Consider the following 23,357-nt stretch of genomic DNA (forward strand, 5'->3'; position numbering starts at 1 on the left):
CACTCTGAAATGACAACCTCAAGGTCTGGAAAAAATGATTCAAGCCTTATCACTCTGCAAATCAGATTTCCAAACTAAGAAAAATGGACCAGTCTGATTTCGGTAAAGTCTTCCTTCTTCAGAGGCAGGTCTGGGAGGGGTCGGCTTAACCTCAGAAAACCATCATTTTCAAAATACACAGATTTTATATAAAGTAATAAAATGCCAAACCAGAATAAAGACTAACAGCATGTTATGTGTAAAGTGCACAAAGTGATTTCATGAAAGGAAGGAGAAATTGACACCTCAAGCAGGCAACGATGGCGAAAGCCTACAGGTGCCAGGCAGGTAACATAAATCTGCTAAGGCCAGTTGGATTAAATACTTACGGAATGGTAAAGATTAGCAAGCTAGGGCTTAGAATAGTTAAAAGACCAGATTTTTAGTCTTCCAAGAGAAGCCAGGTATCTGATTTTTCTGTGAAGTTTCCAGATTGTCCAATGTTGGCAATTAATGCAACTTTAAAGAAGAAAATGTTTACAGTTTAAGAAGATTATAGTCTAAAATTTGACCTACAGGCCGCTGTAGGGTCTAAAATGTAATTTTAAATAATGCAGTAATAAACAGAAAGCTTCTCACATAACTGTGATTACACTAAATTATGGAGCCTTGGTTTCTGCTCTACCAAGAGGCACCAGTCCATACAGCGGTTTGGCGCCTGTCTTTGGCCCAGGGCATGATCCTGGAGACCAGGGATCAAGTCCCACATCGGGGTCCCTGCATGGAGCCTGCTTCTCCCTCTGCCTGTGTCTCTGCTTCTCTCTCTCTCTCTCTCTGTCTATCATGAATAAATAAAATCTTGAAAAAAAAAAAGACTGTGTGTATGGATGCATGTATGTGCATATACGCATATAATGCAAGCAGAGTTAAATTTCATTTTGTAGACTTATCTCTGCAGCTTTATTACTCCAGAAGGGAAGGGCAGTGTCTTATTTCCACGTGATGCCAGACTGCAGATACAAAAAGATTAAATATTTTGGAACGGTTTTCTACTTCCTATCTTTAAAAAAAAAAAGAACAAATCCAGCAAAACTTTTTATCAAGATGCCTAAACATAACCAGGATTACTCTTAAGGTCTGATATACACATAGAAGAATATTTAAAGAAACACCTTCCTGTGATTTGGTAATGTCTCACTTATATTTTGCTGTAATTATTAAGCACTGCCTAATCCAACCCTGTTGCTGACCTTAAATTTGTGTTCTCCTAACTCACCTTGGAACCAGGAGTCAAAGTCTTCCAGGTCGAGGTTAAGGTAAAAGCTGTTCAAAGTGGTTTATCCTCAGAAGCCAGCAGCTTTTTCTCTGGGACTCAAGTCTGTCTACTGACCATGCTGAGGTGATCTGGTCAATGACAGCAGTGGCTCCTTGATTTCTTTCTCTTGCTGTTTTGCAGCCAGAGGTAAAACTGAAAAAGAGAGATTATACTCATATGGCATAAGTCCACAGAAAGTTCATGAGCTTCACAGGGGGCTGCCAATGACCAATCAGAAAATTCCTTCCAACTTATCGTTTGAGGAGAAAGAGTTCATAAGGGATGGTGTCTCAGATCTTTACCTCCTTTGCTCAATCTTTCATAATCTCAAAGATGTAGCCACTGAACTCATCAGCCATCAGTAACATTCATAATTTACATCTTATCCAGAGCCTGTAGTAAGAAAACTCTCAATTTATATGGCAAATATTTTCTAAAAGGTGACAAAGCATATTTTCCAGAAACATGTTTAACACTCCAATGAACTGTATACTTCAGTATGTACGTATGCATGTATTTATCTAAGTAAGCTCTACACTCAAGCACAGAGCCTGATGCAGGGCTTGAATTCATGACTGTGAGCTCGAGACCGGGGCCGAGATCAAGTCAGAGACCTAACCGACTGAGCCACCCAGGCACCTTGAAACCTTAATTTTTAAAACCACTAAGTATGAAGTGATTTCGCTAGATGAGCATATAAATATACTATCACCGTGCCCTGATACAAACTCATCAATAGTCTGTAATTTGCCATATAGAACACAACTGCCAAACTTCTAGAACAATCCTCTAGCAGAAAGAGCTGATTATACTATCAAAGAACACAGTTTTCAATTTGACATTATTTCTCCAAAAGCAAAGAATATTTTGAGGAAATAAAATATGTTCATTTCCATAAAATTATTTAAAAAAAAAAATAAATAGTCATTTAAGAAGAAGAAGAAGAAGAAGGAAGAAGAAGAAGGAAGAAGGAAGAAGAAAGAAGAAAGAAGAAAGAAGAAGAAAGAGCGAGGGAGCTGACAAGTACTCCAAAGTAGAAGCTGATCCTGAAATGCAACATAGTTTTTTTCCTTCAAGCCTAAACCTCTGGTAGGTTCGTTTATTCACAAAGTAGCTTTAAAAATTACTGCCCAGGTTTGATGATTTTTCAAGCCTCTTCTTTTACTTGGTTTTAGTTTTTCTCTTTTGACTTATGGAAAAGGAAAAAACAAAACAAATGCACACACACACACATATTCTTAAAGACAATGATTTCATGGAAGAGCAAAAGATTGATGTCTACTCAGGATCCCATGCTGTGATTGCTCCTATAAATACCATTTTTCTGGGAAAACAAATGCATGTATGGGGGATTGTTTTAAACCTGCCTACACCTCTACAAAAAAAAATTTTTTTTTGGTTTAAATCTATGTTGTAAGACAATTCCATGCATCTTATAGGTCCTAAAAATTTAATTGATGACTGTGATGATGACCTAGAACTAAAGTCAGGATCTATCAAGATTAGTTTGTATGCTCAGAATGATACCTGTTTATTTTCTGCAAACACTACTCAATTCATGCTCTTTAATCCCATATCATTATAGGTAGACTGAATATGGTCAGCTGCAGGAAATCCCCTGCCCACTTTTCTTTGCTCTTTTCTATGATGGACTCTGCCAAGCTTTGGAAAAGGAGAGAACACTAAAAAAAGAAAAAGAAAGAAGAAAAATATGGCAAGGAGACCACTGTGCTACCTTGCAGGCTCTTTTCTTTCACTCACACCCATTCCTCTTCCCTAGTCTTATTCTCCATAACCTCTTACCATCCTGTAAGGGAAGTGGGAAGGTCAAAGAAGATGTGGTTTATGTATACAATGGAATATTACTCAGCCATTAGAAAGGACAAATACCCACCATTTGCTTCAACGTGGATGGAACTGGAGGGTATTATGCTGAGTGAAGTAAGTCAATCGGAGAAAGACAAACAGTGTATGTTCTCATTCATTTGGGAAATATGAATAATAGTGAAAGGGAATATAAGGGAAGGGAGAAGAAATGTGTGGGAAATATCAGAAAGGGACACAGAACATAAAGACTCCTAACTCTGGGAAACGAACTAGGGGTGTTGGAGGGGGAGGAGGGCGGGGGGTGGGGGTGAATGGGTGATGGGCACTGAGGGGGACACTTGACGGGATGAGCACTGGGTGTTAATCTGTATGTTGGTAAATTGAACACCAATAAAGATTAATTTATTAAAAAAAAGAAATGTAGAATACAATAAAATTGCTATATAATAATAAAAAGAAAAAAAAAAAAAAAGAACAGATGACCCCGGGGTAAAATCATGCTTTCCTCTCTCTTTCCCCCAGTCCAGCAGCAGAGGTGGGGAGAAGGCAGGTGAATCTTGCTCACCATACCGGAGGAATTCCCAAATAATGTGCGTGCTTTGTTGCCAACCTATGTAAATCAGACCTTGGCCCAAGGACCATTTTCCCACTTCATTCATCCCTTTTCCCTTTGCCTCTACGTCCTTCAAAATCTAGCTCAAGACCACAACTCCCAACGCCTTCGCTGATCTTCTCTGCTAGAAAGAAGCAACTTACCGCACCTGATACTCTGGTCAATTCTACTGGTATACAAGCAGTCTTGGTCTTACCTGTGGCTCACACCTATTTCCCCTACCAGACTGTGTCTGGTCTGAGAAGCAAGGACTGGACCTTAGCTCGCTGCACACAATAAGTGTGAGTTAAAAGTGAAACTTATAGAACTACTATTTATATGTACTTTGTAAGAAATGAATCTATTATTGTTCCTTTGGCACAAAAGTGTGCATTTCACACAATGTGTATGCAATGTCCCGGAATAAAGGTTTTGGCTTGTTTTGAGACTCTAAAGAATGTTCATATGGACATTCTGTGCAACTTTAAAAAAGACAGCAACCATGACAAAGTGCAGGGCTTTCCATAACCTTCGGGGGGTGGGGGTGGGCTGGCCACGCTGATTAAATATTAGCACTTTATCAATATGTGGTTCAGATATAATCAATCATCTCTGATAGTTCCTGAAGTCAGAAATATTAGGCATCATTATTTGAATACAGCTTCAAAAACTTGATTAGGACAGAAAGATTTATATCATCACATTCAAATTCCAAATTTGTAGATGACTAATATTTTATTCAAAAACCAAGAAGTTTACCAAGTGACAACACAACTTTATTTAATTAAGAAACTGTACAGGGTTGTTTTCCCTTCTACATAAACTGTGTGCAGAGCACAAGTCCAAAGGTACCAAGCTTATAAAATTCAAGTCTGATTACTCCTTGTGATAATACATATTGAAGATTAATTCTCAAGGCTCTTGCTAAAAATACACTCAGAGAAGGGAAAAGATTGTTTCTTTTTTAAAACTATGACCAAAATTAATGCTTTTAAAAAAATTATATGTGCTTTTTATCAAAAGACACAAAAGGACTCATGTTCCCATTTAATAATACATTCTGCAGACTAAAAAGCCTCCCAACACCCTCCCCCTAAGCAATTAATAAATTAGAAATTACAAAGGTTGGAAAGGCTGATTCAGACTCCTATACCAATCAGTACTCGGGTGGGAGTCTTCGCAGAATCTCATCAGGGAGTTTAGTGATTTGGCAAAGGTTCCTTCTGAATGGCTCATTCAGGAAGCAAATGATCCATTATCTTCGCAACAGAATTTTTCCTGTAAGTTGTGTGACTAATCCTCCCACGGCCCACAGCCTGAATTTTGCCCACTATACACCATGTTCCTGTTCAGCACACGCCCCACACAAGCCACTCAGTTATTCAAGCCCCTCCGATGATGATCCCACCAAACACTAGGCTGTCTTGTGTAGCTACTAAGTTAATGCACAGAATGCAAAACGGAGACAAGATAAAGCAAGCTCCATCATCCTGTAACATAGTAAACAAAAGATTCTTAAAACAGTAAAAACAGAAAGACCACCAGGAGAGTATTTACACAAAGTTAGCAGTCTACAAAGCAAAGCCCGTTTCACAACAAAAATAAAAGACATTTTTGACCATTCTCTGTACATCAGGTGGCCCACCGTGCTGACTCGATGCCTACATCATTTTCACAAAGAAGTACTGGGTCTTTATTTAGGGTTAAACATCCTAAAGTGCTTTCCGATAAAACTGTAGCCTATGGCATGAGACCTTTTCTTGTCATCTTGTTTACTTTGTCTACTGTCTCCACTAAATATCTTAGTTGGTAGAAAGATTTTGCTATTTTTTTTTCCACTGGCAAACAAGGTTTAGACAAGCAATTGATTTTCCTCTTCTTACCTATGATAATCCCAAAGACACTGAGGATTTTTATACTGTGTCTAAATCCCTAGAGAATAGATTTAGTGCTATGACCCAACAGAGTTTATGAAAACAGGCTGTTCCAGGGTCACTTCCTGAAGATGAAAAACACGATCTGCAGGCCCTTTCACCCAGCAACTACTGTGGTTTTCCTGTCAATAACTGAAGAGCTGATTTTTAACTCAGAAATGTATCTAATCCCATTAGTGCTACCATATATCAAGTAAGTTAAAATTCACAATCTGATATAACAAAACAGACTTTTCACATCTGCCATTAAGCATTGATTGATTTATCCACTCAACACGAAGTCAATTGTGCAGTTACTATATACAAGCATTAAAAGCAGACACTAAAGATCTAGAAATGTAAAAATCAACAAAAACGAAGCTCCCTCCCTTAAGAAATTTAGAGTTCTGGGGCACCTGGCTAAAATTCTGGGGCACCTGGCTGACTGGGTCAGAAGAACATGCAACTCTTGATCTCAAGGTCATGAGTTCAAGCCCCACATGGGGTATAGAGATTACTTAAATAAATAAAACTTAAAAAAAAGAAATTTAGAGTTTAGGCATAGAAAACAGGATACAGTATGTGAATAATCTTTTTAAGTTACCATATTATGGGTGGCATGAAAATATTCATTCCAGCTTAGAATTTATGAGGTAGGTGGAAAGTAGATTGGGGGAAATTGCTTAAATGAGGAGGTATCTGAAAGATGAGCAGATTCAGGCAAGAAATGGACAAGAGCAGAGACTTTCAAACAGGGAGGAAAAGTGTATGGAAATCAACAGATGGGAAAGCACAGACTGTAGTTTCAGTACTCAGAGCCTAGGGTACAAAAAAAGGAGGTGGTTGGGTGGAGGCAAGGCAGAGAGCAGGTATGGAACGATTTAAGACCTTCCATAAAGGCTTCGGTGGAAGGTCTTAAATGCTAGTGAAGGACCAGACCTCATTAGGTGGGCTGGAGAGAACAGGAGTTGGGTTCAGAGCAGCGGAATCAAGTGATTATGTGTTAATGCAGCAGATCCAGGGGAACAAATTTGAGACAAGAGAATCCAGAGGCAAGTGAGGACCTCAGAAGATAGCAGCAGCCCCAGAAGGAGGCGAGGGCTACGTGGGAGAGTGAGCATCCTGGAGGGACAGGTGAGGGACTTCTATTTGAGAGAGCAGGATGTGATCCTATCCGGCATCACGTATTTCTTGACTTGGCAAAATAATGGGAAGCAAAGCACAACCATTTTTTTCAGAAACACGAATGAAGTAATATAAGGTCAACAAGTTAATAAACTGAAACAATTTACTCGGCACATTTTCTCAATCTGTTATATTTTTACAATCTGGGCCAATTTTTCCAGATTTTTTGTTTTGTTTTGTTTTTTCTTTGTTTATCTCTAACTTGGTTTAAACTGATACGTTATTTTTCTGAGGGTGGAAAAAGTGTTCTATTTTTCTGAATCCCCAAGGCCAAGCACAATCAAGGACCTGGCATCTATTAAGCATTCAAAGAAAATTTCTTTTTCCAGACTTAATAGATTTGTCAATGCTGACAAAAATTCAGATCCCTGACTCTACAGGGAAGAATTCCGATTATATAATACTTAAAGGAGTCTTCGATTTTATTGTTCCCTTGACAATTTATTTTATATCCGAAAGACAAATATTACAGAAGCCACTCAATGGTTCTATCATTCAGTTGAGTAACATTTTATTTAAAAACCCCAAAACAATATATGGGGTGCTTGGGTGGCTCAGTTGGTTAAGTGGCTGACTCTGGATTTTGGCTCAGGTCATGATCTCGGGGTCCTGGGATCAAGCCCCACATGGGGCTCTGTGCTCAGCGGGGAGTCTGCTTCAGGATTCTCTCCCTTCCTGTGACCCTCCTCTCACTTGCTTGCTCTTGCTTTCTCTCTAAAATAAAATGGATACATCTCTAAATCAAAAAACAACTTTAAAACACTATAAATATGCTTTGGACATATTCTGATTTTCCAAATGCTATAGAGCAAGAGTTAGTACTTTCTCGGTGAAGGTCCATATCAGTAAGCATTTTAGGTTTTGTGGGTCATGCAGTTGCAATAATCAACTCTGCTGTTGTAGCAGGAAAGCAGCCAAAGGCAATATGTAAATGAATGAATGAATTTTATTCCAATAAAACTCCCCTTACAAAAAAAGTGGTGGATCCCATTCAGTTCTTGGTCTATAATTTGCTGCCTGTGCCTACCAGATAGCTTACAGTGGCAACTTGGGGTGATTTCATGGTTTTTTGTTCCTCAATGTACATCACTGATAAAGGGACCAAAAAATAATAATAACTGAAAAAATGGACTCCAAAGAAAATTTCCACTAACAGAGTAGTGATGAAAAGGCAAACAAAGTGGAGAGGTTCTAAGGAAGTGATGCATGTAAGTAAACAAGAGAAGTTTGGGCAGATGAGAATAGGAACATAGAGTTTGCCGATATCTCAGATCACCGCAAAGAGACTCCAATGTATATTCTAAGAGGAAATATGAAAACGTGACTCATGCAACCATTTCAGGAAGTGCTCCAACCAATGCCCAAAATGCTCATTCACTGGGAGAAGAAAACTTCAGGGAAAGCTTAATCCATTAAATAAGAATATATTAAGAAATGCATGAATCTTAACAGAATGTTTATGTGAAAGGAAGCCAGGGAACTTGGAGATTTATCGAAGTCTCAGAGCACGCTTCCTTTATGAATTCTGATGATGACACTCCATCTACTTCATAAAACCAGGAGGAAAGTAAGGAAATACTGCCATCAAAGCTTACCAATCTGTGTTCAAATCTGAACATGATGTAAACTATCCTAACTCACTCTCATCAGCTCACTGAGGCTAACCACTAGTTGACCACTGACGCTGACCTGGAGTCCTCATGTGTAAAATGCAGCTCCTGCACGGAGGTGGTCGAGGATTGAGCAAGCTTATGCATGTGAAGTGTTCAGAACACGGGGCACCTGGGTGGCTCAGCGGTTGAGCATCTGCCTTTGGCTCAGGTTGTGATCCCGGGGTCCTGAGATCGAGTTCCGCGTCAGGCTCCCCCGCAGGGAGCATGCTTCTCCCGCTGCCTGTGGCTCTGCCTCTCTCTGTGTGTCTCTCATGAATAAATAAATAAAATCTTTAAAAAAGTAAAGTAAAATAAAGTGTTGAGAACAGACCCAGTACATGGGAAATGCTCAAGTGCTGTGGTGCTGCTGCGGCTCCCCGGGTCTCTTCTCCCCAGCCAACCTCACTGCTGTTCCTCTTGTGCTCTCCTCTTCCCCTCGGCTCCCCCTGCGTGGCCCTGTCTAACACTGACTCCAAGGGCTTCCACCTGCCATTTGCCAGGGAGACAGCTAAGTCTTTTGCCAATGGGGACTTCTTTTCCAGATTGCATTTCCAACTGCGTGCTGGACATTACCACCACAGCGTACCATGGGCATGGGAAACCCTATGGGGTCTAAAATTCGAGCCCCTTACCTTTCTACCCTTGCCCCTTTTCTGCCCTTGCCTCTTCCCATCTTCACCTTTTATTAGTGACATCCCTATCTATCCTTAAAGCAAGCTAGAAAACTGCAATTTCCTTTAGCCACTTCACCTGCAACCTTCCCACAGAGCTCACCCCAAGTCCTCTCACTTCGGTTTTCCACGTTATCTTTCACCAACATCGCTCTCAGGCCATCTCGGGGATCTCTGGCCTTGATTATTCACATCTGCCTCCCAATCTCTCTGTTTCCTATCACTCTCCTCTCACAGGCGCTTTCACTGTCATCAGAGTCCTCTTCCTTGAAGCATAGATTTGACTGTGTTATTCTTGATTCTCACTTATTTTCTATGGCTTGGGGGAAAGGAGTCTATGGATGTACAGGTGAGAATTCGAGTACCTGGGAACCCTCTGAAACTGGATATAAAAATCTGTGAGTCCTCGATCAAAACAAAAGTCACCGTCCTGGAGGATGATGTTGACTCCTCAGCAGGGTACAAGCTGCAGCCTTACACAGCATCTTGGTCACTGCTTGTCTTCCTTGTTTCAGATACACTGGACACCCTATTTTCCTCTAAACATGCACATTGAATGCCATTTCACCTCTGAGCTTCTGCATGTGTTGTTCCCTCTTTTCTGCCTGTTGAACACCTGAACATTCTGAAGTCCTGGCTCAGGTCTCAAATGTCACCACTGTGAAGCCTCGCCCCAAGTGCCCAATTATGTATGTGTGGACGACAAAAGATGCTGACCAGATTTCTGGTGTCTGCATATCATCACATTGGTCTGAAATTTCTTAAGTCAGAGCTTTCTGCTATACAAAATAAACAGCCTTAAATGTTTAGACACATATTGTGTTTACTTAAGTCTAGGGACATTTTCACTGATGTCCTTGGATTTTAATGAAATCAAGAGTAAAGACCAAGGAACCCAAGTGCCTATGTTCAAATCCTGGCTCAGCCAGTAACCAGTAATGGGACTGGAGGCCAACCACATAGCTTCTCAATTTCATGATCTATAAAGATGGAGATAGTAACAATACCTATTTAGAATTATCCTGAAAATTAAATGAATTTATATTTATAGCACTTAAAGCTATGTAAGGACTTGCTATTATACTTACTTATGGAAATCAATGGCCAAGACTACAGGTTCCAAGAGATAATCACAGAGTAAAACCAACTGACCTTGCCATGTAAGCCTAAAGCTTTAGTCAACAGAGTTAATTAGCCAGAGAATACTAACAAAGAGAGCCCTTTTCGCTAATGTTTTTATCAATTGAAAAATGTTTCAATCCTATCTGATAAAATTCATATTTTTTTCTGGTTAGCCTCCAATAGCTAAAAATATCAGCTCAGAATATTTCCAAGGGACATCACAGGTAGACTAAAATAATTCCTTTGAATAGAAAAAAAGACCAGAGCTGCTCTTTTATGGGCAGCAAATCAATGAGCCACCTCACTGCTTACAAAGTGCCCAATATGAAGGGAAAATGCTAAGTAGGAAATTGAAAGGAAAGATAAAGGAGCTTAATGACTCATATTTCAAGCAAACCAGTTTGTTTGCTGGGGAAATGGGGTATTAGGCATTTTAGTACCACCTACCTGGCCAAAAAAGAAAAAAAAAAAAGCTAGGAAATATAGATCCTAACATTGTTGAACCTAAGGAGGAGTCAAAATAAGGGCATGCCATAGTGATGTAGCTAACTTCCACCTTGGTGAATGGATTATGTGATATATTTAGCGCTGCCTCTGTGGAAAATTTTCAGCCTAAAAAAAGCCATTTTGACCCATACCACTTTAACTGTGTAACACGGTATTTTTCCCACGAACTGCCAAAAGGATCACTTTACTCTTTATGGACACTCAGACTTAATAATCAGACCATAAAGTAACACACGGGTTAGAATCTGAAACTAAGAGAAGAGAGAATAAACCCCAATTCCTTATCCTAGCATTAAAGGCTCCCCATGACCCAACTCCAACTAACTTTCCAACTTTATCTTCCATGATAGGCTTCTTGAAATCTTCAACCAAACAGAACTAGCAACTCCCCCCAGACATCCCCACTCTGTGAGCTTCCCTTAACTAAAAGAGTCTTTCCCTTACGTCTCTAAAATATGTTGCTGGAGAGGAGAGGGGTGGGGGAATGAGGTAACTGGGTGAAGGACATTAAGCCACGTGATGTAAGGAGCACTGGGTATTATATAAGACTGGTGAATCACTGACCTCCATCTCTGAAAAGCAATAACACATTCTATGTTAATTAACTGAATATAAATAAAATTAAAGAAATAAAACCAAGAATAAAAAATAAAATCTCAATCCCATCTTTCCTTTAAATCCTGTGTGGGTGACAGGGAGCCATTTTCATATGGCTCAGCTAGAAGGAATTCTCCACGTTCTTAACTTTCATTATCCTTGCTCAGCACCCCTTGGACTTTCTTCAGTCCATCTTCACCCTAGTTCTTGAGACATGTGTCTCTTCTTCCCAAAACTGGACGCTTTGGGAGGGCCACGTCCACACCTGCCCAACCACACCATGGGCACATCTACACATCACAGGCACTCCCACTTTTGGCTCAAGGGTGCTAAAGCTCATTGGGACAGATTATTGAAACCAAAGGGACAGGAACATACAAACGTTGAAGGAAGAAAGGCTTCGGTTTACAAGATATACAGCAAGACTGGTTTTCTCATGAAGTTGAGAGATGAAAATTTTAATGCTCCTCCGAGGGCAAAGGAAACTGCCATTCACATTTACCATCCGGTGACTTGCCAGCAACGACTAAGAGTGATGCCTGCAAAGCCTCCCTTCTACTCAAATGACTGATAACCTACGTTCAAGTTCGAGAAATCCTAAGATAGTTGACTTTGCATTTCCTCTGCTACAGACTCCAAGTACTGGTCGCCACTGGGCTTTGGTTAAAGAGCTCTCAAGACCTGTGTATATTGGGATCCCTGGGTGGCGCAGCAGTTTGGCGCCTGCCTTTGGCCCAGGGCGCGATCCTGGAGACCTGGGATGGAGTCCCACATTGGGCTCCCGGTGCATGGAGCCTGCTTCTCCCTCTGCCTGTGTCTCTGCCTCTCTCTCTTTCTCTCTCTGTGACTATCATAAATAAATAAATAAATAAAAATTAAAAAAAAAGACCTGTGTATATTATAACTTCAATCGTCGTGTCTAATGTGCCCCAAACTCTAAACAGGCAAAGACCAAAATGCAAAAAAAAAAAAAAAATCAGAGAATGCGATACACAACAGAACCCACAAATGCCAAGAGGAAAGGAGCTGCAAGCCCTGGCAGTCTGCTACTCCTCGGGCGAGGCCCATGGGCCCTGACAGGCCGCTCGGGTGGCACGGCCCCACGCTTACTGGATCACAAGGAGAGGCTGCCTTAACTCGGGGTGATGCTGCAGGGCTGTGCTGATCCAGGTGTCCTGGTCACCCCACCGGACAGCTGCCTGCTGTCTGCGGGCCTATGGTCACCGAGGACATTTCTCTGCCTGGGTTACAGGCAGGTTACAAACTGTTACATAAATTAGTTCGAATACGCACTCCCAGGCAGAAGTAATTTTCCTCAGCCCCCCAATCCTTAAAGAATACATGACCCAAGCCCTAAATCCACCTGACGGAACACCCTCACGGGGCTGGCCTGACCCTGAGTCGTGCTAATGGGAAATTTCTGTTGAGTGCTTCACCTGATATGGCTTTCCTATCCATGACATTTGGAACATTCAGTCTCCAGTGTCATGTTCCTGGTGCCTCTTCGATTACTGGAATGGCAACTGAATCCCTGGGGCAGATAGCAGGAGACTCTAGCTGTTTTATTTTCCTTGCCTTTAAAATTACTATTACATACGCTCTTTTAAAATACAAATATACCTACCACGAGCAAATGGAGGGCAAACTGAGGTTAAAAATCTAGGTTAACAAATTAGGTAAACATTGTCAGTGGTAGCGTCACAAATTACACAATGGTTTCAGTGATAAAATAGACCTTAAACAGATGCAGGGTTTGTATAATCTGAATATACGACTTAATTAAAAACCCTGGCCTAATTTCTCTTCAAGTCATTCTCTTTTATCCCCTATGCTACTTTGATGGAATTATTTCAAGCTGCCCCATTTCTTAGGCCTCTCGTCGTATCAATTCATCTAGGTTTCTATTTGGTTTCCACAGTAACTTACTTGTTTGCTCATGAGACCACAAAAAAAAAAAAATGACAACTAAATCAGGTCTATTAGCATTTTGATGACTAAAGTTTCCTGTATTTAAATAGATAGTACTGTCAGTAAAATCAGAATAAATTGTAAAATGTTGAGACAGTGAACAATGCCATCCATTACAATTCAAAACTGTTCTTCTGGAAATTTAATTTGATGCCATAGACGGAATTTAAAAAAAAAAATGGATGGGGAGAGCAGGGTGGACTATGTCATCACTTAAGGAGCAAACTCCCTGAAATCGACTGCTTCCTTTGGGCACAGGTGGGAGTCTGTGGTATCTTGGAAAGAGCATGAGTCTTAGGGTCAAACAGGTTTAGTTTAAATCCCCTGGGGTGATATTTTATAGCCATGAAACTGGGCAGGTTGTTTGGCTTATCTGATTCTCAATTTCCTCAACTCAAAAGAGGGGATCTGTGGGATCCCTGGGTGGCGCAGCGGTTTGGCGCCTGCCTTTGGCCCAGGGCACGATCCTGGAGATCCGGGATCGAATCCCACATCGGGCTCCCGGTGCATGGAGCCTGCTTCTCCCTCTGCCTGTGTCTCTGCCTCTCTCTCTCTCTCTGTGACTATCATAAGTAAATTAAAAAAAAAAAAAAAGAGGGGATCTGGGATCTAATAAAACCTAGCTCAAATTGCTTTGGAAATTACAGATAATACATGTTCAGGACATGGTACTGCATAGACCACATAATAGATACTCAACAGATAATTGAATGTAGGTTTTTTAACTCCCCAATTTTTGGATTTCAGAATTAGTCTTTAGTTCCCACGATATAAACGATAGTTTATGCAAAAATACAGAGACATTACTGAATATAGTATATTTGGCTGCTTTTTCTAGACCTTCAGATACAGATCAACTAATACTAGGTTAAAATTTTTCTTTCAAAAACTGAGATCCTTGGATGATTCTAATACCTTTATATATCAAACTTTCTTCAGACTACGAGTTTGCCATCCCAAGGACAGATGACACGTAAAAACTGGGAAAATGTTCATTTCAATGCGCAACTTTTATGTGGTTCATAGAAATTAAGACTATGAATTTAAAAGTTTAAAGTACCCTCATAAGGCAGCTGCTGTGCAGTGAGTGGCAAAGAACCAGTCTCTGGCGGCATCTAGATTCAAATCCTACTGTGCCACTCTCTAGCCTTATGACTTTGGGAGAGTTATGTCTTCTCTCTGTTCCTTGGTTTCCTTCTCTGTGAAATGGGGCTCTGAGAGGACCCACTGCATAGGGCTATAATGATGAGTAAAAAAGAATGCCCTTTGTAGGAGGTACCCAATGTTAGCGTTTAAAGCAGCTTTGCCCAATAGTCACACTGCACATATTTCCTGACTCAAACTATCCCTCATCATGCTTGGTGGTTCTTCATATTCCTTGATAAGAGCACCAAACAGAAGAATTTCTTGGAAAGCATTTATTGCCTACTTCCCATGCTACTTGGTATAGACCTGACCTGAGCCCACCCACAACCCTGCTGTAAAGCCCAATCGTAGGCTCCCCTTACCATGGTATAGTCCACAAACCTGTCCTACTCAGTCACCAACCCATCCTGGACCAGCAGCTAGGTTATTATGGGCCTTGCCTGACATCCTTAATTCTATTCAGCAGCAACAGCAGGACAAGACTTCTTGGCACAGAGCAGACTCAATTAGAATTGTAGGACGAATGACATCACGAAACTGGCAAGGGATAAAGCTGAGAGCCTTGATATCTATAAAGGTCAGAATTCAATAATTGGTTGCCATTATGCTCTACTTTTATATTCACCTTCCTTCCTAAACTGTGGACCCATCTCAGGATCCACTCAAATACTGACTGAATGCCTACGTTGTGCTCCGGTCCTGAGATAAGCTCTCTGGAAATATGAACAATACTAATACTGAGAAAAATGCATTCCCTCCCTCCCTTGGGTTGTAATGACCAGGGTCTTTATAGGTTTTGAATGAACTTTATTGAAACCTATAAAACAATTTAGAACCTGTATTCAAATTCTCTTACATTGCTGGGGAAAAAATAAATTAGTATAAGCACTTTGGAAAAAAAATGTTTGACAATATCCGCTAAAGGTAGTTATACTCTATGACCCACCAATTTCACACCTGGATATTTGCTCAAGAGAAGTGATTGTGTGCGTCCATTAAAAGACAAACGTGAACATGTTCATAGAAGCTGAATTCATAGTAGCACCAAACTTAAAATTATCCAGATGTCCGTCAAGAAGAATACATAGAAATGAACGAGAATGAGCTACTGACGCTTGCCATAGCAAGCAACAACATGGACAAATCTCAACACAAAGAAGACTATTGTATAATTCCATTTGTATGAAACTCAAAGACTAGCTGAATTAAAGTGCAATGACAGCAGTCAGAATGGCAGCTACTACTACTTGGTAGTATAGACTGAAAGAGGTATGATGGAACTTTTCAGTGTGCTAGAAATGTTCTAGCATCTGGAGGTAGGTTCAATACAGAGAAAATGAACTGAGCCTCTGCTTAAGACTTGCATACTTTATTGTACATAAATTACACCTTTTTAACAAACAAGCAAAAAACACCATACTTTAAACTAAGTGATCCCTTGCCTTGATTCATTAATGAACGCCTACCACTACACTAACCATTGCAAGCATACCCTATGTGGCCCTCACTGTTACGGAGTTTGGATGCTAGTGAAGAAAATCACTTCACTGGTAGCATTATTCATTTGCACTAAATCATATACCACTTTCTGACATCTCACTTGTACCCTTTTGCAATTACTTGATGATTTTGTATTTTGCTTCAATTTATATCTGATCTAACTTAAAAGTGTAAATCCCTTGGTTGTTTTAAACCCTTCTAAGCACTAAACACAGTCTCATACACACACAAGCATGTGTTCAATAACTTCTTGTTTATTAGTCTATCAACACCATAGTACTTTTTTCGGCCTTGTGTTTCCTGGCCAATGTTCTTTTCTTCAGGTTTTCACTTTTTTTCTGCCTCCTGCGAAGCCTGTAAATCTGTCAGACACTTCAGATAGTACACAGTCTATATTTACATTAGCTCTACCTACTAGTAGAGTGTAGGATGTGGCTTACACTATTCCAAGTTTTCTTTCTTTTGTTAACCCTTTCAGCCAACAATACAATGGAATTCATTCTATATGATTTCATCCTATTATAGAATCTTATAATAAGAATATGGAAGAGGTACGGTGGGGAAAGTATAGTTGTAATCGATAGACTCGTGTCATCAAGGAGACAATGGTAAACCTTGCTTCGATAGCTGTCAATGCACTGGAAAAAAAAAAAAAGCTATAGCTCTTTGGCTCTTCCTCCCACAGTGCTCACAGTCCTCCTGATGCCATATGTACCCACATGCCCAGAAAATACCCTTGAGAATGACATGTAGGATGCCATGCTATTCATCTCCCCAGTATGTTTCTTTAAAATGTGACTTTTTTAAGAGTCATTAATTTAAAAGTTCCCGAAAAAGCACGAGCCCTACTACTGAATGTACTTCACAACAGTTACCACTGATCTGTCAAAAAGGGCAAGAATCGGGGATGACTTTAGTTTTATAATTTTGTTCTCTGTGGTCTTGTTACGTATAGCAGGCCTCACGTGATTCCCGAAGCTACCTGTTATCGCCTGGAGTCACGAGGCTGAAGGTTGCATCTGGAAGTCTCAGCCTCTGTCCGTGTGTTAAAGCTTCATGTTGACTTTCTGCAGCATCCCAGCGACTGAGCACCAGCTGCCCTCACAAGAGCTATGCCCACTGCAGAGATAGAGCAAGCTCAGCAACCAAAAGCCCTGTGGCTTCACGATGAAGCATGCTGACTTAACAGAATCAGTTTCTGTTGGGTTCTTTTACTGCTATTCAAAGGGAGAAGCCCAAATGCTATAGGGTTTTACTTTTCTGTTCTTCTCCAAGATACCTGCCCACTATAAATCAGCAGGTATTATCCTGGGGACAACCATTGGAGGTCAGTGTCACATGCTGAAAACGTGCCCCCACATAATTCATATGTTGAAGCTCTAACCCTCAACATGGCTGTATCTGGATATGATACAGAGCCCTTAAGGAGGTGATAAAGGTTAAATGAGGTCAAAAGGGTGAGCCCTAAGCAGACAGGACTGGTGTTTTATAAAAAGAGGAAGAGATAGTAGAGATCTGTCTCTCCCTTGTCCCCAACCCCCATCCTAGCTCACAGAGAAACCATGTGAGAACACAGTGAGAAGGTGGCTGTCCATGAGCCAGCCATGAGCCAGAAAGAGTCCTGACCAGAAACCAACCACAATGGCACCATGATCTTGAGCTTATAGCCTCTGACTGTGAGAAAATAACTATCTGTTGTTGAGGCCACCTAGTGCGTTAAGCGCAGCTCCAGCTGACTAATACGGCCAGTGAAGAGCCTTATGGGGAGTGGCAGCCCAGAAAAATCAGAGAACACACATACACGGTTCACTGGGCGTAGTCCCTGAGCCACCCGGGCACGAAAAAGCGTTTCAGAGAAGGCCCACTCTTAGGCTTGAGACTAGAATTCCAGACAGGCAGCCCTACAACCTCAATGCCACTTGTCCTTGCCCCACCGCCACACGTCACCCTTCCTTTCAGTTTTTTTTTTTAAAGAATTTATTTATTTATTTGAGAGACAGAAATGGGGGAGAGAGAAAGCATGAGAGGGAGGAAAGGCAGAGGGAGAAGCAAGCTCCCCGCTGAATGAGGAGCCCACTGCGGGGCTCAATCCTGGGACTCTGGGATCATGACCTGAGCTGAAGGCAGATGCTTGGTAGATGCCTAACTGACTGAGCCACCCAGGTGCCCCTTTCCCAATTCCTGAAGCACATTCTGTTTCCTCTGCCTGGAAAATACTTCTTTCCCTTTCTTCATCATCTAGTTAATTCCAATTCAGCCCTACTGTCAGTTCTCCAGGGAATGTTCTCTGATCCCGCAGGTTGGGCCCTCTCTGTCAGCATCTCATAGTGCCTCATTCTTGCTGCAGCATTTGAAACAAGTGTGCAGATAAGAGAGTTCTGTGATCTCTTTGTAGGCATGTAGGCTTCAACTACTAGACTGTAAACTCCCCAGAGCTACATGGTGCTCAAATATCTGCAGAACAAAATGGAGAAAGAAGTAAAAAAAGGAAGGGAGAGAGGTGATGAAAAGGGTGGAGGAGGGAGGGGGAGCAAGAGACCAAGAAAGTGAAAGAGAAAGGTTTAGGGACCCAATATGCTGACTTTGTCTGTTTGGGCTGCTGGACTGAAATAGAAATGGACTGGGTGGCATCAACAAGGGAAGGGCCAAGAGAGCTCAGTGAGGTCTCTTTCATAAGGGCACTAATCCCATTATGAGGTCTCCACCCTCAAGACATAATCACCTCCCAAGGCCCACCTCCTAAAACCATCACGTTGGGGACTAGGAATTCAACATATGAATGTTGGTAGGAATAAACAATCTAGTGCATATCTGCTCTGGTCTCGTCAGATGGAAGCTAGTCACATCAGGGAAGCATGCTGACCTGCTCACACCTGCCACCAAAATGTTACCACACCTCCAAGAGCTGGCCTAAATCTTTCAAGTCAAAGCCACTAGCAAAGATTCTGTGACCTCTACCACAGCTGTGGGACTGTTGTGGCGACCCTCAACTTGAAACAGCATGAACTAAATTAAATTGTTCCATGCAAACTCGGGGGTAGTTCTATTCAGTCATTTTGTACACATGCATACACACACATGCACACACTTTTAAACAGAAACAATCAGTACAAAACTTTAAAAAAGGTAAAATATTTAAAAAAATGCCACTGTGCCCACTTTGCCCTGCTGATAATACTCTTTAGTTTTCACACCCCTCTTGAGCTCCTCACCAGTGATTCCCTACCTACGACCCAGGAACCCCTGGGAGATTATGCAATTAAGGGGCTCACATGCACCCACAGAGCAAGTACTGCCTGCAGACTGAAATATTAAAGCCCAATTATTTAAAAAAGAGAGAGCCTCATAAATCCACAGTATTGGCATGATGATCAGTTTTGACATTTATATGATGGAATGATGCTACTGATCGAGTAACTTCAAGGAACTTAACTTACATTTTTTTTTAATGTTATGGATTTTACTTTCCCCGGGTTAGATCACTCCCATAACTCAAGAATACCTGGAAGACCTTAAGAAACAAAGCAACTAGCATTCACAGCTTGGAACAGCGCTAGGACAGTGTTCCATGCACAGCCCAAGTGTGGGTCATAACGTAAGGACCCACTCTGGACAGCTCCCCGAGCCTCCTGCGGCCACGCTACAGTCCTGTCCTCTACTCTAAATAGGAGCTTAGGGCGACTCCGCCAACAAGAGGAAAAACCTCTTGGCAAAAGGCTATAGTGTCAGAGGCTTCAAGGGTAGCCTGAGGCCAAGTTTAAATTGATCATCATTTGAGAAAGTACTGAGAATTTCTGTGTCTCATGAGAAAAACACACATACACCTAATACCTGAGCATCTCTGCAAGCCCTGAGGCTTCCTAGCCAAGGTGTGAAAGACCTGTGCTCAGAGAAAGGCACGATCACTGAGCACCCCAATGCAGCTGAAAGGAGTTGGATGTCTGGGTTTATAGTTACAGCCCTGCTGCTTTGAACTGTGTCGCTTTGCAAGTTGCTGAGCGACATCTCTGGGGGTCTCTTTATTTATAAACTAAAGATGTTAGGCTACCAAATGATCACAAAGCTCCTTCCAGCAAGGACATTCCATTCTACCTATACTTTCGTCCAGGATCACACTAACATGTGTTCCAATTCCATTATAAATTTTCAACTGTATCTACAAAAGACTGAGTCTGGAGCTCCTGATAAGACAGGAATAATAAAGTATGAAGTGCTGGGCATATTGAGTGTTAGATGGGATTTGGACATACTTTCCCCAACTCTGAATTTCAATTCTGATTCTTCACCTCTGTTCCATATTTCCCGACTTATTAATTCCAAGAAACACTGAGAGATATGGAAACTCTAGGATTCCAATTTCTTTCTAGCACCTTTTTTTTCCTCCCAGGACTTTTTAAAATTAAGATTTTATTTCTTAGAGTGGCTGTAGGTTCACAGCCAAACTGAGGAGGAAGTACAGAGACTTCCCATGTGCCCCTGCAGCCACACAGGCACAGCCTCCCCCGTTACCAACATCCCCCACCAGACTCGTATATTTGCTACGATGGATCGACTCATATTGACACGTCATAATCACCCAAAGTCCATAATTTAGACTATGGTTCACTCTTGTTATTGTATACCCTATGGCTTTGGACAAATATATAATGACATCTGCCCATTATAATAACTTAGCATCTTCATGGCCCTGAAACCCCTCTGAGTCCATCTGTTCATCCTTTCCCCACCCAACCACTCCGACCCTTAAACAACTACTAATCTTTTCACTGCCTTCATAGTTTCTCTTTTTCAGAATGTCATGTGATTGGAATCAGTATGTAGCCTTGTCAGATTGGTGCTTCTTTCACTCAGTAATACGCATTTAAAATTCCTCCATGTCTTTTCGTGACTTGATAACTCATTTCTTTTTAGTGCTAGATAATATTCCATTGAAACATTCAGTTCCTGGAGGACGTTTTGGTTGCTTCCAAGTTTTATTAGTATGAATAAAGCTTCCACAAGCATTCCCGTACAGGTTTCTGAGTGAACATATGTTTCAGCTCCTTTGAGTAAATAGCAAGTAGTGACTATACATCATATAGGAAGAGTATGTTTAGGTTTGTAAAAAACTGCCACTCTTTCTTTCAAAGCAACCAATAACATTTTGCATTCCCACCAGCAACAAATGAGAGTTCCTGTTGTTCTACTCCCTCACCAGCATTTGGTATTATATCAGTGTTCTGGATTTTGTCCATTCTAATAGGAGAGCAGTGGTACCTCATGGTTGTTTCAATTTGCATTTCCCTGATGACATATGATGTGGAGCATCTTTTCATATGCTTATTTGCCATCCACATCTCTTTTTTTTTGGTGAGGTATCTGTTAAGGTCTAGGCCCATTTTTTAATCAGGTTGTTTTCTAATTGTTTGGTTTTAAAAATTCTTTGTATATTTTGCATAACAGTCCTTTATCAGATACATCCTTTACCAATATTTTCTCCTAGTTTGTGGCTTGTCTTCTCATTTTCTTGGCATTATCTTTCACAGAGGAGAAGTTTTTAATTTTAATGAAGGCCAGCCTCTTCCACCTTTAATACACTGGATCCCACAGTCCTACAAAGGGAGGCTATTAAGCTGTTTTCTGCTGAAATATCAAAAGGAGCAGGGGCACCTGGTTGGCTCAGTCAGTTAGGCTTCTGACTCTTGATTTCAGCTCAGGTCATGATCTCAGGGTCATGGAATCAGGCCTCTCATGGGGCTCTTGATCAATGGGGAGTCTGCTTGAGAGTCTCTCTCTCTCCCACTCCCTCTCCCTCTGCTCCCCTCCCTGCTCTCTCTCTCTAAAAGAAATAAATCTTTAAAAAAAAATCAAAAGGATACCTGTCCTTAAAAATTGCATTTAACTGATGTCTTTTTCAAAATATTAACATTTCATCTTTAAAAATGAATATTAAATTTTTAAATAAACATAAAGGACACTTCACTTATGTATCTTGATTCATGAAATGCTTTCCTTGGAGACAGATTCTGAATAATAATAATAATACAATAGAGTTTTGCTAACATGTTATTACTAACCTTAAAAGCTGATATATTTGTATTTTTCCCCATCAACAACAATTCCGTTTTGCAACAAGCCTTAGAGAAAATTTAATACTAAAACAACTGAGAATATTTAACAAATTTACTTCATTTATTGTAGTAGATATTCAATTTGAAAATAGACATACTTTTGAGACTGGCATTTTAAGCCTTTATAAGCAGTTTTTCTAGCAAAGAACAAAACTTTACCTCTGAAGTTAATTCTGACTCTCCCTTTGGAGTAAAATAATTCATGTTTGCATCTCTAATTATGATAATAACATGCATATGTGTAATGTTTTGCCTTAGATACTGAATGCGTACATCAACACATCGGCCTTCCAGACTAACCAGGGGAAGCCTGGACCTCCTGCCTCTAGTTTCTGGAATACAAAATAGCAGTTGAAGTGTCTTACACATTGCCTCTCAAACAACAACAAGAACATTAAAGTTAAGATCAGTAGGAGAAATCTGACAAAAATGATGCACAGAGCTTTCTCAACGATAAAGGAAAACCAGAACCACCCTGGGTATGAGGGGCTTGTTGGCAGTTAATTTTGCCTTGTTTTCACGCACCAAATATCTCATTTCTAAAGATAAAAGCTCCTTCCCAAGAAAAAGTTCAAAGTGAGAAAACAGTTGAAGGAGGGTCAACTGAAGCTGAAATTCGCTCAATACAAAATTTTCCATTTGAACTGCCATAATGTGTTTTCTGATCTCCTCACTTCACATAAATCACTTCACATCAAGGCGTCCAGCCATTTCCTGTACAGCAGAAGCCAGTGACTAAGATTTGAGCTTCACCTTCTTGATCCTTTTCTCTACTCAGACATGTTCAAATGTAGCTTTTGTGAAAGGGCAAAGAAGTAGGCGGAAAATCAGATCATATATTTCAAGATCCCTTTGCAGTTCTGTTTTCTGTGATTTTGTAATTATTTCCTTAGCTGCTCATTCACTCCACACTTTCCAATCAATCATCATTTGTTAGCAATTCTTAATTTGAACTAGAAGATCAGTCTGAACTCATGCAGCAATTGGCTTAATTTTCTAACTTTATCCTCTGAAAGGACCTAGAAATAATGACTAGCCAGCACAATCACCACTCCTAGTGTTCATACTGTGTCTTGAAATACTATTTCCATCAAAAGGAACTAGAGCTCCTTGGAGAGATGGATGAATAAAAGGTCTGGGGATAAAAAAGTACAATGAGCCTGGAACATCCTGTCGATCAAAGACATTTTAAATAAATAAGTAGAGGGACACCTGGGTGGCTCAGTGGTTGAGTGTCTGCCTTTGGCTCAGGGCGTGATCCCCTGGTCCCGGG

The 23,357-nt window shown here is 40.8% G+C and overlaps 1 protein-coding gene across 6 annotated transcripts in view; it reads right to left on the reverse strand.

The window, feature by feature from the left end:
• OSBPL6 (oxysterol binding protein like 6) overlaps positions 1-23,357 on the reverse strand; it is a 207,210-nt gene that overhangs the window by 113,336 nt on the left and 70,517 nt on the right. For all 6 annotated transcript variants that reach the window (XM_055308233.1, XM_055308230.1, XM_055308234.1 and 3 more), the window contains exon 2: positions 1,256-1,447. The gene's annotated coding sequence lies outside the window, so the exon portion shown is untranslated. The remainder of the gene's footprint in view (positions 1-1,255; positions 1,448-23,357) is intronic.

Source organism: Nyctereutes procyonoides, unplaced genomic scaffold (assembly GCF_905146905.1).
Source record: "Nyctereutes procyonoides isolate TBG_1078 unplaced genomic scaffold, NYPRO_anot_genome, whole genome shotgun sequence".
Classification (NCBI taxonomy): Eukaryota; Metazoa; Chordata; class Mammalia; order Carnivora; family Canidae; genus Nyctereutes; species Nyctereutes procyonoides.